Raw genomic sequence first — 17996 nt, forward strand, 5'->3', positions numbered from 1 at the left:
AATACTGGAAGATTTTACCTATTGCAAGGAAATCAAACTGACTCGACATCTCATCCTGAAGCAGTTACAAGGTAACAGGATTCACAAGCCGCTTCAGACACAGCACAGCAAGTAGCGGTGACGTCATCAGTTGCAGCCAACAACCGCTCTCCCTGTGAGTACCACGCTGCTGTTCATAGCAAACGGACACAAGTAACAAACTCCTGCGTTCTCAGGTCAGAACTATTTAATCCATTATTATTCGTTATTTTTACATAATTTGATGAACTTTACCTGCCTAATCAAGGAATACAATAATTTACGTTACTGCTTAATTTGAACTGTTTGCATTAACAATTGCCCTGAAATAATTACAGTTTATGAAGTTAATAAACTGACACTTATTGGGCAAATAGTAATACATTATATGAAGCACTAACAACAAATTCATCAAGCTTCTTTTATGTTACAAATCTACTTTTGAGGCAATTGCTGGTTCTGAGTTACAAAACAAAATTAAAGGCTTGTTCAAATTGCTACTATTACAAAATGTTTTATGAGCATGTTTAGCCGATATGTACTCCAATGTTTAAAAATTCTTACTGTCCCTTTAATGCAAGCTCTAGATTTAGTATTTACCCTATACCATCCTAAATCCAAATGCATTAAACACATACCATCCAGCCTTTCACTGCTATTAATCCCCTTTATTAGTTGACTTGCAGCCTCAGTGTTATCAGTAATGCCTAAACTTTAAAATACACTAAAACACATCTGTTCAGGAATGCACATAGCTCACGTTAATCTATATCTCTGATTTCTCAAGAGCCTTACAATTTGAAGTAAAACAACATCATTATTATTATTATTATTATTATTATTATTATTATTATTATTATTATTATTATTATTATTAACAATAATAATAACAATAATAATAATTGAAAAGGGCCTCCCAAATAAAAAGAGAATGTTTAAAGACCAAACACAATTAACAAAAAAGATAATTTAGAATATTGATTTTGCTGATCAGATTAAACTATTTATAATATATCACATAGTATAAGTCAGGTGACAACCTCCATGGTTTATCTGACACATATTGACTGTATTGCAAAGTTAAAAAATGTCCTCATATTTAAGTGGAACATAAACCAATAAAAAATAGTGTATCAAACAATAGGCCATCAATCCATTAAAACAATTAATGTCATAGGTTAACAATAATCTCCATATTTTACATTGTATTACCATGAAAATAATACTGGTAAATACTTTAAAAAAACTAACACACTGAGCATTAAATGGGATTGCACTATTTCAAGTTTTACTTTCAACTTGTAATATGAGCGCTATTACTGACATATGCAAAAACCCAATATTGCTTGTGCGCAACAATTAGCGTGCCACTTGCTATCTAGCCCTATATCTTATTTTTTAGGTATGTAGTCAAACTAATTATAAAACTGTTGCCAGTATTGTCAAACTTCTATAAGTTCCAATATAAAAACTTTGGTTGACTTCCTTTTAGCATATTATTAAAGAAAAATCATTACATCTTAACAGTTTATAAAAAAAATTAAATAAATCAAATGATACTTATTATGTTAGAATACAAGATAATGATTCTTTTGAAACTCAACTGACAAAGTAATTCTATCTTAACATTATCAAAATATTCTGAGTTTTCCTAATATCATGGAGACATGATTGAAATTGACATTTAACAGACCTGAGAGAATTCATTAATTTATCTGATTACCTTCAAAAGAACTAACCTGAATGTAGCAGGAGAGTTTCACACTTCAGTAATATCCTTGGCCCTTATTTCTCAGCAATTGCTTTCCTTAATGGTAAGTTAAACAATGTTTCAGTTTTCCCCCCCAGTGTTGGTAAACTTTACATGTTTTAAAATCAGGTCCGGAGTGTAAGCAATATTTTAGATGGGCTTTAATTAATCTCTGCTAATGAAGACACGTTGTAACTTACTTTTTAATCAAGCCATGTCATTCTAATACTTGCGATGACCGCTTCTACAGATCAGACCGGGATTCCCATATGAACTTATGTAAAGGTGCAGGGGTGCTTACAAAGATCCTTACAAAAAAAAGAATTATTTTGGATCTACAAATTAGATTCTAGACAGACAAAGGGTATGCATTTTGAATGGGACGTCAGTTATTTTTTGGAATGATTTGTATCCAATATAAAAATATACAGTGTTAATCTTGTATATTAACTGTGCATACTTAAAGAATTCCTTTATTTTATTAATTTTAGTAAGTTGGGCAGCATTGATTGCAAACATTTAGAAAAGTATTCTTATATAAGTGATTATATGATTTATTATCACTACTTCTATGAAAAGTTTTTGCATTTTCTAATATTCACTTTGTTTTTAATATGCTTTAGGTTTTTGAAATGTTAATTGTGTTTTTTATGATTAAATGCTTTGATTGGTGGTTGGTGGTTTAAGAATTCAACAGTTGAATTGTGATGTTAAGTGCTTCTAAGAGCGTGAAACGTTTAAGATCTTTTGGATTATCCTACTGTACATGCTGTTTTAACCAGATGAAACAAAGAATGGGCAAGATTACAAGTTGCGTGGCAAATCAGTTACGAAAACTCAGCGCACATTATTGCTTTTTCACATTTGGGGTTGCGCAGCTATTACAAGTTGAGAAATAACGTATTTTCCATGTGTTAAACCACGTAATGAAAACTGCAAAATCGCATGCACGTTCATGTATTCCCCATAGAAGTCAACGGAGAAGACAAATAGAAAAAGAAAACACAAAAACCTGAATATGTTGCGCAAAGCCCATGATGTATTCTTCTCGAAAAGTGTGCATGAAAATGCAAATATTTCATATTCTGAAAATATTTTCACAACTGAATATATTCTATTTAATTCTAAATAAATATTTCTCTATATATGTGATGGTTTTTGGACTTATTTATCTATTTATTGCAAGATATGTATATGAATATACAGGTGAAACTCGAAAAATTAGAATATCGTGAAAAAGTTAATTTATTTCACTAATGCAACTTAAAAGGTGAAACTAATATATCAGATAGACTCATTACATGCAAAGCAACATAGTTCAAGCCATGATTTGTCATAATTGTGATGATTATGGCTTACAGCTCATGACAACCCCAAATTCACAATCTCAGAAAATTAGAATATTGTGAAAAGGTGCAATATTCTAGGCTCAAAGTGTCCCACTCTAATCAGCTAATTAAGCCATAACACAGTAGGAATCACAGTCATGGGAAAGACTGCTGACCTGACAGTTGTACAGAAAACCATCATTGACACCCTCCATAAGGAGGGAAAGCCTCAAAAAGTAATTGCAAAAGAAGTTGGATGTTCCCAAAGTGCTGTATCAAAGCACATTAATAGAAAGTTATGTGGAAGGGAAAAGTGTGGAAGAAAAAGGTGCACAAGCAGCAGGGATGACCGCAGCCTGGAGAGGATTGTCAAGAAAAGGCCTTTCAAAAGTGTTGGGGACTTTCACAAGAGCCACCACACACAGACAGATCCTGGACATGGGCTTCATATGTCGTATTCCTCTTGTCAAGCCACTCCTGAACAACAAACAAAGTCAGAAGCGTCGTACCTGGGCTAAAGAAAACAGACCTAGTCTGTTGCTCAGTGGTCCAAAGTCCTCTTTTCTGATGAGAGCAAATTTTGCATCTCATTTGGAAACCAAGCACCCAGAGTATGGAGGAAGAATGGAGAGGCACACACTGCAAGATGCTTGAAGTCCAGTGTGAAGTTTCCACAGTCTGTGTTGATTTGGGGAGCCATGACATCTGCTGGTGTTGGTCCACTGTGCTTCATTAAGTCCAGGGTCAATGCAGTTGTCTACCAGCAGATTTTGGAGCACTTCATGCTTCCTTCTGCAGACGAGCTCTATGGGGATGCTGACTTCATTTTCCAGCAGGACTTGGCACCTGCCCACACTGCCAAAAGCACCAAAACTTGGTTCAATGACCGTGGGATTACTGTGCTTGATTGGCCAGCAAACTCGCCTGACCTGAACCCCATAGAGAATCTATGGGGCATTGCCAAGAGAAAGATGAAAGACATGAGACCGAACAATGCAGAAGAGCTGAAGACCGCTATTGAAGCATCCTGGTCTTCCATAACACATCAGCAGTGCCACAGACACTGAGATTGTGGATTTGGGGTTTTCATGAGCTGTAAGCCATAATCATCACAATTATGACAAATCACGGCTTGAACTATCTTGCTTTGCATGTAATGAGTCTATCTCATATATTAGTTTCACCTTTTAAGTTGCATTAGTGAAATAAATGAACTTTTGCACGATATTTTAATTTTTCGAGTTTCAACTGTATATATATGTCTAGATAACTCGAGATCTATATGTGAATATCTCTTTGAAAATCCCTCTGAGATATTGTTTAATGTGCATAAGATTGTAATGTAAAATCTTTTCATTATCTCCATAGTTAAACATATGTCTATACATATAAATCCATGTTTATCTATGTATGTGTATGTATGTCAATGTAAAATCCTTGCATCTGCTTTTTTTCTAACACCTATGATCTCGTATCTTTGAGCCCTTATAACTTTTATGTGCAATATTTTTTTAAATAATTTTTATTAGATAGTGTTAAAATGAGTGCAACTGTACTTTGTAATGTATTTTTGAATTGTTTTGTGAAACTTTTATGTTAACTGTTAACTACAGCACTTCAAGCGCGGAAAGGATTGTTGCATAAAAGGCGAATGTGCACACGCAATCGGGATTTGAAATAGCTGCACAATGGAAATTGATTGTGAAAAGACCACATCGCGTGCATAAAACTCATTGGCCTAGATTTGGAGTTTGGCGTTAGCCGTGAAAACCAGCGTTAGAGGCTCCTAACGCTGGTTTTAGGCTACCGCCGGTATTTGGAGTCACTCAAAATAGGGTCTAACGCTCACTTTTCAGCTGCGACTTTTCCATACCGCAGATCCCCTTACATCAATTGCGTATCCTATCTTTTCAATGGGATCTTTCTAACTCCGGTATTTAGAGTCGTGGCTGAAGTGAACTCAGCCAATCAGAATCAAGTTCAATCCGATTGGCTGATCCAATCAGCCAATCAGATTAGATTGAGCTCGCATTCTATTGGCTGTTCCGATCAGCCAATAGAATGCAAGCTCAATCTGATTGGCTGATTGGATCAGCCAATCGGATTGAACTTGATTCGGATTGGCTGATTCCATCAGCCAATCAGAATATTCCTACCTTAATTCCGATTGGCTGATAGAATCCTATCAGCCAATCGGAATTCGAGGGACGCCACCTTGGATGACGTCCCTTAAAGGAACCGTCATTCGGCTAGTAGGCGTCGGGAGAAGAGGATGTTCCGCGTCGGAGGTCTGCAAGATGGATCCGGAAGAAAGAAGATTGAAGATGCCGTTGATAGAAGACTTCATCCGGATCATGGACCTCTTCAGCTCCCGCTTGGATGAAGACTTCATCCGGATCATGGACCTCTTCAGCTCCCGCTTGGATGAAGACTTCAGCCGGATCATGGACCTCTTCAGCCCCCCGCTTGGGCTTGGATCAGGACATCGGAGGAGCTCTTCTGGACAGATCGTTGAACCCGGTGAGGTGAAGACAAGGTAGGAAGATCTTCAGGGGCTTAGTGTTAGGTTTATTTAAGGGGGGTTTGGGTTAGATTAGGGGTATGTGGGTGGTGGGTTGTAATGTTGGGGGGCTTGGGTATTGTATGTTTTTTTTACAGGCAAAAGAGCTGAACTTCTTGGGGCATGCCCCACAAAGGGCCCTGTTCAGGGCTGGTAAGGTAAAAGAGCTTTGAACTTTAGTTATTTAGAATAGGGTAGGGCATTTTTTTATTTTGGGGGGCTTTGTTATTTTATTAGGGGGCTTAGAGTAGGTGTAATTAGTTTAAAATTGTTGTAATATTTTTCTTATGTTTGTAAATATTTTTTTATTTTTTGTAACTTAGTTCTTTTTTATTTTTTGTACTTTAGCTAGTTTATTTAATTGTTGTTATTTGTAGGAATTGTATTTAATTAATTTATTGATAGTGTAGTGTTAGGTTAATTGTAAGTAATTGTAGGTAGTTTATTTAATTAATTTATTGATAGTGTAGTGTTAGGTTTAATTGTAACTTAGGTTAGGATTTCTTTTACAGGTAATTTTGTAATTATTTTAACTATTTTAGCTATTAAATAGTTCTTAACTATTTAATAGCTATTGTACCTGGTTAAAATAAATACAAAGTTACCTGTAAAATAAATATTAATCCTAAAATAGCTATAATATAATTATAATTTATATTGTAGCTATATTAGGATTTATTTTACAGGTAAGTATTTAGCTTTAAATATGAATAATTTATTTAATAAGAGTTAATTTAAAATTATATTTAACTTAGGGGGGTGTTAGTGTTAGGGTTAGACTTAGCTTTAGGGGTTAATACATTTATTAGAATAGCTGTGAGCTCCGGTCGTCAGATTAGGGGTAAATAATTGAAGTTAGGTGTCGGCGATGTTAGGGAGGGCAGATTAGGGGTTAATACTATTTATTATAGGGTTAGTGAGGTGGATTAGGGGTTAATAACTTTATTATAGTAGCGGTGCGGTCCGCTCGGCAGATTAGGGGTTAATAAGTGTAGGCAGGTGGGAGCGACGTTGTGGGCGGCAGATTAGGGGTTAATAAATATAATATAGGGGTCGGCGGTGTTAGGGGCAGCAGATTAGGGGTACATAAGTATAATGTAAGTAGCGGCGGTTTACGGAGCGGCAGATTAGGGGTTAAAAATAAAATGCAGGGGTCAGCGATAGCGGGGGCGGCAGATTAGGGGTTAATAAGTGTAAGGTTAGGGGTGTTTAGACTCGGGGTACATGTTAGAGTGTTAGGTGCAGACGTAGGAAGTGTTTCCGCATAGCAAACAATGGGGCTGCGTTAAGAGCTGAACGCGGCTTTTTTGCAGGTGTTAGTTTTTTTTTCAGCTCAAACAGCCCCATTGTATCCTATGGGGGAATCGTGCACGAGCACGTTTTGGAGGCTGGCCGCTTGTGTAAGCAACTCTGGTATCGAGAGTTGAAGCTGCGTTAAAAATGCTCTACGCTCCTTTTTTGGAGCCTAACGCAGCCTTTATGTGGACTCTCAATACCAGAGTTGTTTTTATGGTGCAGCCAGAAAAAAGCCGGCGTTAGTTTTTCGGGTCGTTACCGACAAAACTCCAAATCTAGCCGATTACTCGCTACTTCTAATGTTGCTTAAGTACTTCTACCTGGCGTCCGGTTAATACCCCCTATAGTTTTCTATTGCATTCGCTACCTAAATGGTCGCGTAGCAAATCATGCGAAGTTACAGTGAAAGTTGGAGCGGACGGATTAGTTGTAACATTCATAATTTCTGATTACAGCGAATTTACGTGCGATCGAACATGTAAGTGGAAAAAGGCTTCGGAACGATCAGTTGCGTAAAATTACAATCGCTGTTGAAAATAGTGGTTTTTCGACCCGATCGCAGATTAGTACATACGAGAAGCAGATTGTGAGCGAATTTTGACGCGGAAATACAGTCGGACGGTCACTTCGAAGCTTAGTACATGGCGCCCAATATGTTTTAAGGACTTTGGTTGTTTTGTTTTGTTGTCTGTGAAAATTGCAGAGTGAAAAGTCCACTTCAAAACTTTTTTGCGAGCTAACGGTTTGAGCTGTTCTTCAATCTTTATCGCAAAAATATGAGTTTTGAAATATGCGGCTACAGTGTGGGGTATTAGAATGGCATTGCTAGATAAAATGTAAGTTACAGGGCATCTTTATTAGAAGTGCTTAAATAAAGTATATGTAAAATATTGCTTAGATTCTGGACCTGATTTTAAAACTTGTAAAGTTTACTATCACTTTAAAGGTTGAAGCATACAATTAAAATAATAAGCATTAGCATAGGGAAGTAAAGATAACCATAGTGGTAACATTTGTTTCTAACTTAATTTACCACAAATGGTGATTTAAATTGTTTTTTAAAAAAAAGAAAAGAAAAAAAACAGTAAAAATATTTAGAAGCTAGCAAAATCGTCAATCAGTCACCTTGGGTGAGGAAAGCTCACATTGATAATATATCTATACTTTATTTTCATTTATATGGGCAAAAAAAACTGAAAACATTTAAAGACAAAGCCTATATATATTTCTCTGCATGTTTACAAAATCTTTGTGTATGAAAACCTGTAACTGGGGTGGCTTAAAGAGGCATGCAAGAACAATATCAATTCTCTAATCTGCTAGGCTAGTTTATTATTGCTCTACTGCTTAAACAGAACTTTAGGTTCCATTTCATAACAAGTGAGTGAAAAATGTACCAGCTAAGGAACCTGTCCACCAGACTTGGGATGAGAAAATTAGCATTTGCTGCCCATACTTTTTACCGCGCAAGAATTTCCTTGTTCAGCCCCCCAGCTTTCGCACAACAAATTGTGCAAGAGCAGAACTTGTTAATCATTCTAGCTGTGTTCCCAATGTTCCATTTATTGGCAAGGTAGAGAGAGAGAGAGTTAGGGAGATAACAGGAATAGGTCTAACATCTCTGCAGGCTGAGCTCATTTAAATAGGCCTGTCCTTGAGAACAATGGGTGATGGTTTCAATAAGAAAAGACTATCTATTTGAAATACTTAAACGTAAAGGAGTTATTTCCCATGTAATACCCTACAGCTGCTATAACAAGTAATTAGGAACACATAGTGATAAAACATGTTTTACAGTACTTTGTCCCTTTAATAAATTTAGAACTACATGTTTAATCCCCCACAAAGGGCTCCATGTACTAAGCCGTCAATTCATCCGTCATTGTAGACGCGGATAAACTCGCCGTTACTCACCGCGGGCGAAATGGTGTCCACTGTCGCTATGTACTAATAATCCCCCAATAAATAGACAAGTCTAGCCCGCCGCGAGCAGTGGCGGATTATTGATAAATTTGACGCCTCGCTCGCCGCGACTAAGCTGATGTACTTAACTTTCAGTTGAATTGTCTGGCCAATTCTTAACACGTGACATGCAAGGTGTCACGAACATCATAGTAGTTGCGGGAATAGAATTTTGCTCCTATAAAAGTTCAACTTATCTAAACAACTTTATTATTGTTCAAAATTTTTTGAAGAGTGATTACAGAGCGTTATTTTTGTAATATTTATTTAAAATTTGGATATGGCTTCATCTGGATCTGATAATATATAAATATTAATATAAAAATAATTATAAAGATTGACAACTATACAATACAAATTTAAAATATAGATTACTCTTTAATTACAGTCGACAAATTGGGCACAATTTATGTACATGGAAATGAGAGACAAATTAGACGCCAGTTATGCTGTAAGTACAATGCTGATATTACTGCCTTTTATATATGTCTAGAATGGCGTCTAGATTGACTTTCCTATTGTTTTGTCCCTTGCCCGCCACCTAAAAGGTGGCGAGGCAAAAATAACGAGGTGGGAGCGGAAATTGTAGCGAGCGGACAAATAGATTTTTAGTACATTTGTTTTTGGCGAGTTGGTGGTCAAATGTGTCTAAGCGAGGTTTGGCGGATAAGTACGCTCACAATTTTAAAGATGCGAGTTTGAACATAGTTGACGACTTTGTACATATCAGTTTGCGAGTTTTGACACGAGATTTGTTGCGGGTAGCTCGCTGACTGCTTAGTACATGGAGCCCAAAGGGTTATATTCACAGTAAAACTAACTGCTGAACATGCCCCGTTATTTCCAACAATGCATATACGTCTCCTCTAGTTTGCTCAGTAGCCATGCTCTGTCATGGAACAGTATTACATTTACCTCTGCAGATGTTAAACATACACTGCTCTTCAAGCAATAGTGCAATAAATAAAATGTTAAAGCCTTTATTATTAATCCTCTAACTTAAAATTCACATTTTCTTCACATTATATATTTGTGTTGGATCAAAGTTACCTTTCTAATCCTATCTAAAAACGTGCACTATTGTGGCTTTTTTAATTTAATACAGGGCTATTTTTCAAACATTTAAATCCCAAATCTGATCTATTTTAAATAATCACTATGATTTTTCAGTGCTTACATTTATGTGGAATTTATGGGTCAATGGGAAATTCTATTAATATTTAAATGAAGGACAATTTAGCAAGAGATAAAATCATTTTATTTTCTCTTTTATTTAACTAAAGTAATAATAAAGATGGAAAAGAAAATGTACTTTGAGAAAAAACTTGCCTACAGAAATACATTGTGACATATACACAATTGAATTTTTAACAGCTGCCATTCAAATTCACTGCATAAGACCATTTGAAAGTAATATTTTCCTCTGTGTGACATCTAATTTTTTTTCCTCAGGAATAGTAATTTTTTACACACCTAGTAGTCTTCCTAACAGGAAACCAGCTCTGCCTGTCATTTTGATTGGGGAGGAACCTTGTTTTCCAGGTCACTAGATTGTATCCTAGAGACAAGATATTCATGAGGGACCTGCATGGTGAATTTACATCTCAGTACAGAATTTTCCTCTCCATTTGTCAGCATGCCAGGTCATTGAGTTGCTCTCTTGTCAGAGGGAAGGTAATGGCTTTTACGTTGCCTCCTGCTTATTACACACTCAGTGCATCTGACCTTCTTGTGAGACCCACAAAGCATTTCACTATCCTAGCATATTTTACATTTGTATCAACGCCCTTTAAGACAAAATTGATAATTTAAATAATGATTTTTGGTACCCTTGATATTTTCATTATAATTCAAGAGAACTTCTAAATATGAACATGTCTAAATATAAGTAGACAATGAATATTATGGCTGTTATTTGTGAACAATTTTGAATTTGAATTAAGAGGTATACAAGTCACTAATAAAAATATATAAAAATATGGGTATATATGTGTTCATAGCTTTCTTAATGTAATGGAAGGATTATAAATACTTTGTATAGAAAAAAATAAAAATAAAAAGTCCTCAAATTTGGATGGCATTCCAAATAAAAAATATGTAAAAGAAATGCAAATTAATCTATTTTCTTGAATGTTCATTAAAATTTAAATTCTGCAAAAAATGGTGAAAATTAAAAAAACTAAGTATGTCAAAGCTAAATTGACTTTATGCAATTAAAGTAATACAGAAATACTGACATTCAATTCCCATAATTAAGAATCCATCAATAATATATTGCATGAGAACCTAGCGCAGCAAAGAAGTTGCATATCGATGGGTAGCAAATTTAAATATATATGTATATAAATATATACATATATATTTATGTGTTTGTATGTGTATATACACATATTAACACATACATATATATATATATATATGTATATAAGCATACATACATATATATTTAGAGAGAACACACAGTTGCCATAGAACGCTATGCAAAGGCACTTTTCAGTGCCGTTTTTTAACACGCCACACCCGCTCCATTTAACCCCTAAAAACTGCTTAGTGCATTTTTTAAAAAAAAAATTAAAATGCTATTATTTTTTATTTACAAAAAAACACTACACACATTTTTGGGTGTTCAATTGAGGCACATTTTAAAATTAACCAGAGGTCTGACCTCTGGTTAATTTTTGAGCATTAAATGCTACCGCTAGCTTGCGGTAGCAATAACCAGACACTTATAATGGCTGGTTATTTATCACGTGCCCATAAACTGGTGAATTTGCCCATTTACAGCGTGCAATAAATTAGCACTCCACCTGTAATCTAGTTGTTCGAATCGTTTGTACTGAATATTATTTTTTTTTTCTTTTCAAATACTCACTACCTGTGCGATATGATATTTATTTAGTTTAATTTTCCTTTGCTGCAGGTGAAAAAAATCACCTGTAGCGTTAAATACATACATTTAGTGCACTGAAGAGCCGTACTAATCCCGACCCTTATTCAAATAGCGCTGAGCCATACTAATAGGAGGCTTAGCGTGCACTAAACCCACTATTAGAGGGGCCCTGGGCTCTGTGAGGGGTCTGGATTAGCAAGACTCCCCAGGGTGATAAAGGGCAGTATTTTTAACCCCCCTGGTAATTTAATGGAAAAAAATAAATAAAGACAAATTTTGTCAGTAATTTATTTGTTTTCTTAAAATTTCAGGGTGCATTCTTTTAGTTATTCATTTTGTGAAAATGAAAGGAATAAACAAATATGCATGCCTAAGTCTAACCATTAAAATAGCAACAAGGTGAGCAGCACCTGTTAAATATCACACTTTGACAATAAACAGTACCTCAAGACTTCTGTCCTTTAACGGCACTTAATTCCTCACTCCCCCCCCCTTTAAGTCAGGGAGAAAGTCACTCCTCTTCCGATGTAAGGATAAATCGTTAACCAGCTGAACAGTAAAAAGTATTAACCACACTCGTTTAACACACTGTATGCATATGCTATGCCAGTCCTGGGGAACCAATATATATGTGCCACACTCAGGGTGTCTCACTTGTAGTCTCTATTCGTATTCCAAGCATGGGTTCCCTCCACACGCCAGCCTGTAATTCTGTCTGTGTGTGTATGACTTTCGGCACTCCGAGTCTGTCAGCGTGTGACGTCAGAGGGGGTGGGGAGGCTGGGAAGAGCCGACTGCTTCCTATCCCAGGTGCCGAATCCGGGGGGAGAGAAGTCCGCTGCTAGATGATAGAATAATGGCTCATCTGTGCCCTTCTTCGATATCCATAGAACTCCACAAAGAAAAACGACCACAGGCACCAGGATGAACACAAAAAAAGCAGTCCTTTATTCGTTAAAAGTTTACATGGGAAAACACGGGTTAAAGCTTGAAAACCCTCTGGGCAAGGTGTGGGTAACTGTACTCCACATACCCTAGCGCTGACGCGTTTCGGCTGTTGACGTAATCGTAGCAACAGCCAAAATGCGTCAGCGCTAGGGTACGTGGAGTACAGTAACCCACACCTTGCCCAGAGGGTTTTCAAGCTTTAACCCGTGTTTTCCCATGTAAACTTTTAACGAATAAAGGACTGCTTTTTTTGTGTTCATCCTGGTGCCTGTGGTCGTTTTTGTTTGTGTAAGTCTAACCATTGTTTATCAAATTTCCTCATAGATTACGAGTTGTACGTTAGGGTAAAAAAAGCAGCGTTAAGAGGTCCTAACGCTGCTTTTTTATGCCCGCTGGTATTACGAGTCTTGCAGGTTTAGGGATACCGCACACTTCTTTGGCATTACCGCAAAACGACTTACGTAAACTTTGTAAAGTCTTTATGCTATGGGACTTCCATAGCGCTGGTATTACGAGTCTGTCCTAGGAGGCCAAAAAGTGATCGGTACACCCTACCCTGTCAAGATCCCTAACGCATTTAATAGTCAGTAGTTAAGAGTTTTATGATACAACGCCGTAGCATAAAACTCATAACTAAAGTGCTAAAAAGTACACTAACACCCATAAACTACCTATTAACCCCTAAACCATCCTTCCGCATCGCAAAAACTATAATACATTTTTTAACCCCTAATCTGCCGCTCCGGACACCGCTGCCACCTACATTATATTTATGAACCCCTAATCTGCTGCCCCCAACATCGCCGACACCTAGATTATATTTATTAACCCCTAATCTGCCGTCCCCAATATTGCTGCCACTATATTAAAGTTATTAACCCCTAAACCTAAGTCTAACCCTAAACACTGCCACTAATCGGCCACCCCCAATGTCGCCACAACCAACCAACACTTTTTAACCCCTAATCTGCCGCCCCCAACGTCGCTGCCACTATAATAAACATATTAGTTTAAACCGCCGCACTCCTGCCTCGCAAACATTAGTTAAATATTATTAACCCTAATCTGCTGGCCCTAACATCACCGCCACCACTATATTAAAGTTATTAACCCCTAAACCTAAGTATAACCCTAAACCTAACACCCACTAACTTAAATATAATTTAAATAAATCTAAATAAATATTCCTATCATTAACTAAATAATTCCTATTTAAAACTAAATACTTACCTATAAAATAAACCCTAAGCTAGCTACAATATAGCTAATAGTTACATTGTAGCTATCTTAGGGTTTATTATTATTTTACAGGCAAGTTTGTATTTATTTTAACTAGGTAGAATAGTTATTAAATAGTTATTAACTATTTAATAACTACCTAGCTAAAATAAAGACAAATTTACCTGTAAAATAAAACCTAACCTAAGTTACACTAACACCTAACACTACAATATAATTAAATAAATTAACTAAATTAAATACAATTACCTAAATTAAATTAAATTAGCTAAAGTACAAAAAAAAACCCCCACTAAATTACAGAAAATAATAAACAAATTGCAGATATTTAAACTAATTACACCTAATCTAATAGCCCTATTAAAATAAAAAAAGCCCCCCAAAATAAAAAAAACCTAGCCTAAACTAAACTACCATTAGCCCTTAAAAGGGCCTTTTTCCGGGGCATTGCCCCAAAGTAATCAGATCTTTTACCTTTTAAATAAAATACAAACAATCCCCCCAACAATAAAACCCACCACCCACACAACCAACCCCCCAAATAAAATACTATCTAAAAAAAACTAAGCTCCCCATTGCCCTGAAAATACAAACTTGCCTGTAAATTAAAAATAAACCCTAAGATAGCTACAATGTAACTATTAGTTATATTGTAGCTAGCTTAGGGTTTATTTTATAGGTAAGTATTTAGTTTTAAATAGGAATTATTTAGTTAATGATAGGAATATTATTTTAGATTTATTTAAATTATATTTAAGTTAGTGGGTGTTAGGTGTTTAGGGTTAGACTTAGGTTTAGGGGTTAATAACTTTAATATAGTGGCAGCAATATTGGGGACGGCAGATTAGGGGTTAATAAATATAATGTAGGTGTCAGCGATGTTGGGGGCAGCAGATTAGGGGTTCATAAGTATAATGTAGGTGGTGGCGGTGTCCGGAATGGCAGATTAGGGGTTAATAATATAATGTAGGTGTGGCGATGTCAGGGCGGCAGATTAGGGGTTAATAAGTGTAAGATTAGGGGTGTTTAGACTCGGGGTTCATTTTAGGGTGTTAGGTGTAGACATAACTTTTATTTCCCCATAGGAATCAATGGGGCTGTGTTACTGAGTTTTATGCTGCTTTTTTGCAGGTGTTAGACTTTTTTCTCAGCCGGCTCTCCCTGTTGATTCCTATGGAGAAATCGTGCACAAGCACGTATGACCAGCTCACCGCTGACTTAAGCAGCGCTGGTATTGGAGTGCGGTAATGAGCAAAATTTTGCGCAACGCTCACTTCTAGTCTTTTTTATGACGGGTTTCTGAAAACTCGTAATACCAGCGCTGCAGCTGCAGGTAAGTGAGCGGTGAGGGAAAACTGCTCGTTAGCACCGCACAGCCTCTAACGCAAAACTCGTAATCTAGGTGATTCTTTCCAAACCATCATTATTCACCTAATTTTCCCACCCTAACTACCATTATTATAAACCTTACATAACAACAGAAAATAACCTTAAAGGGACACTAAACCACACAAAATTATTTCATGATTCAGATTATGGGGCTGATTTATCAAGCTCTGTATGGAGTTTGATGCCCTTGTTTCCGCGTGACCCTTCAGGCTTTCCGGAAATCAAAGTTATGAAGCAGCGGTCTAAAGACCACTGCTCCATAACTTGTCCGCCTGCTCTGAGGCCACGGACAGAAATCAACCCAATCGAATACGATCGGGTTAATTGACACCCACTGCTAGCGGATGATTGGCCGCGAATCTGCAGGGGGCGGCAATGCACCAGCAGTTCACAAGAACTGCTGTTGCATTGATAAATGCTGATAGTGTATGCTGTCAGCATTTATCGATGTGCAGTGGACATGATACGCTACACTGTATCATGTCCGCTCGCACTATGATAAATATACCCCAGAGAGTACAATTTTAAACAACATACTAATTTACTTCTATTATCTAATTTGCTTAATTCTTTAGACATTCTTTGTTGAAGAAATAGCAATGCACATGGGTGAGCCAATCACACGAGTCATCTATGTGCAGCCACCAATCATCAGCTACTGGGCCTATCTAGATATGCTTTTCAGCAAAAGATATCAATAGAATGAAGCAGATTAGATAATAGAAGTAAATTAGAAAGTTGTTTAAAATTGCATATTCTTTCTAAAGCATGAAAGAAAAAAGTTGTGTTTCATGTCCCTTTAACCTTAACAGATCTGTTCTAAAGAATAATCCATTTGTAAACCTCCATAATTGACCACCCCATATAACACCCTATATTATCCTCCATGCAAACTAGAAATACTGAACATCTAAGTACATCTAAGAACAAATACGTACAAAAAAATTACTTAGAAAATATTCTGCCATGTGCAGAACATTGGAATGTGTAATATTCACTGTAAATACACAGTATAAAACTTTACGACTTATGAATATTGCATAACTATGCTTTTACATGTTTTCCTCTATTTGACTGCAATAGGCTCCAATGCATATATATACTGTGTATATATATATATATATATATATATATATATATATATATTGTCAAAAAGAACAAAAATTATAGAAAAAGAAAGAGTCTGAAAAAAAAAAAAAAATAAGGATGTCCTATCCAGCACTTCCCATGATAAAGAGGGGGGTATATATTCTATAGAGGTGTAGCATGTATTAAGTGGTCTGAATCCACATAAATTAAAAAAAAAAAAAGAATGCCTAAAGTAGAAAAAGTACACATCTTTATTAATTACTAATCTATGAAAAAATGTACAATATATATATAACACACCTTAAATATATTAAAAAAAAACACCTATGGCCATAGTAATTGGGGACCCCAGAAAAATAGACATCTATGTGGCTAGAGTATAAAATATAGACAAAATCACTTTAAGAATGTCATATAGGAGTCATATAGGAAAGAGTCATAAAGGAAATAGATCATATTGCACGTCAATAGGAGAATCAATGTTAGACAGACATTTAAAATTAAGTCCATAGATTCACACTTTTGGTATAGCACTTATACTCAAGCATGTATAGCATAGGCATCCAGGGAAAGCAGTTCAGATGGTATTAAGCAGGTAAATGCTTGATGACAATTATGTAGCCCCAATAAATATTTAGCGTTACTATTGCTCAGGGTCAGCTAATATATAGCAATAAGAAGAAATATGAAACCCATATTTAACCCCTTAATGACCGGACCGTTTTTCAATTTTCTTACCCTTAATGACAATGGCTATTTTTACATTTCTGCAGTGTTTGCGTTTAGCTGTAATTTTCCTCTTACTCGTTTACTGTACCCACACATATTATATACCTTTTTTCTCGCCATTAAATTGACTTTTTAAAGATACCATTATTTTCATCATATCTTATAATTTACTAAAAAAATAAGATAAAATATGAGGAAAAAATGGAAAAAAACAAACTTTTTCTAACTTTGACCCCCAAAATCTGTTACACATCTACAATCACCAAAAAACACCCATGCTAAATAGTTTCTAAATTTTGTCCTGAGTTTAGAAATACCCAATGTTTACACATTCTTTGCTTTTTTTGCAATTTATGGGGCAATAAATACAAGTAGCACTTTGCTATTTCCAAACCACTTTTTTTTCAAAATTAGCGCTAGTTACATTGGAACCCTGATATCTGTCAGGAATACCTGAATATCTCTTGACATGTATATATTTGTTTTTAGAAGACAACCCAAAGTATTTTTATATATTTCATGCCACCATTTCACCGCCAAATGCGAAAAAAAAAAAAAAAAAGTTGACTTTTTCACAAATTTTGTCACAAACTTTAGGTTTCCCACTGAAATTATTTACAAACAGCTTATGCAATTATGGCACAAATGGTTGTAAATGTTTCTCTGGGATCCCCTTTTTTCAGAAATAACAGACATATGGCTTTTCGGTTGCTTTTTTTTAATTAGAAGGCCGCTAAATTTTATGCCCAGGAGTGAAGGGGTTAATTAGGGAGCTTGTAGGGTTAATTTTAGCTTTAG

Source organism: Bombina bombina, chromosome 2, assembly GCF_027579735.1.
Source record: "Bombina bombina isolate aBomBom1 chromosome 2, aBomBom1.pri, whole genome shotgun sequence".
In the NCBI taxonomy this organism is placed as follows: Eukaryota; Metazoa; Chordata; class Amphibia; order Anura; family Bombinatoridae; genus Bombina; species Bombina bombina.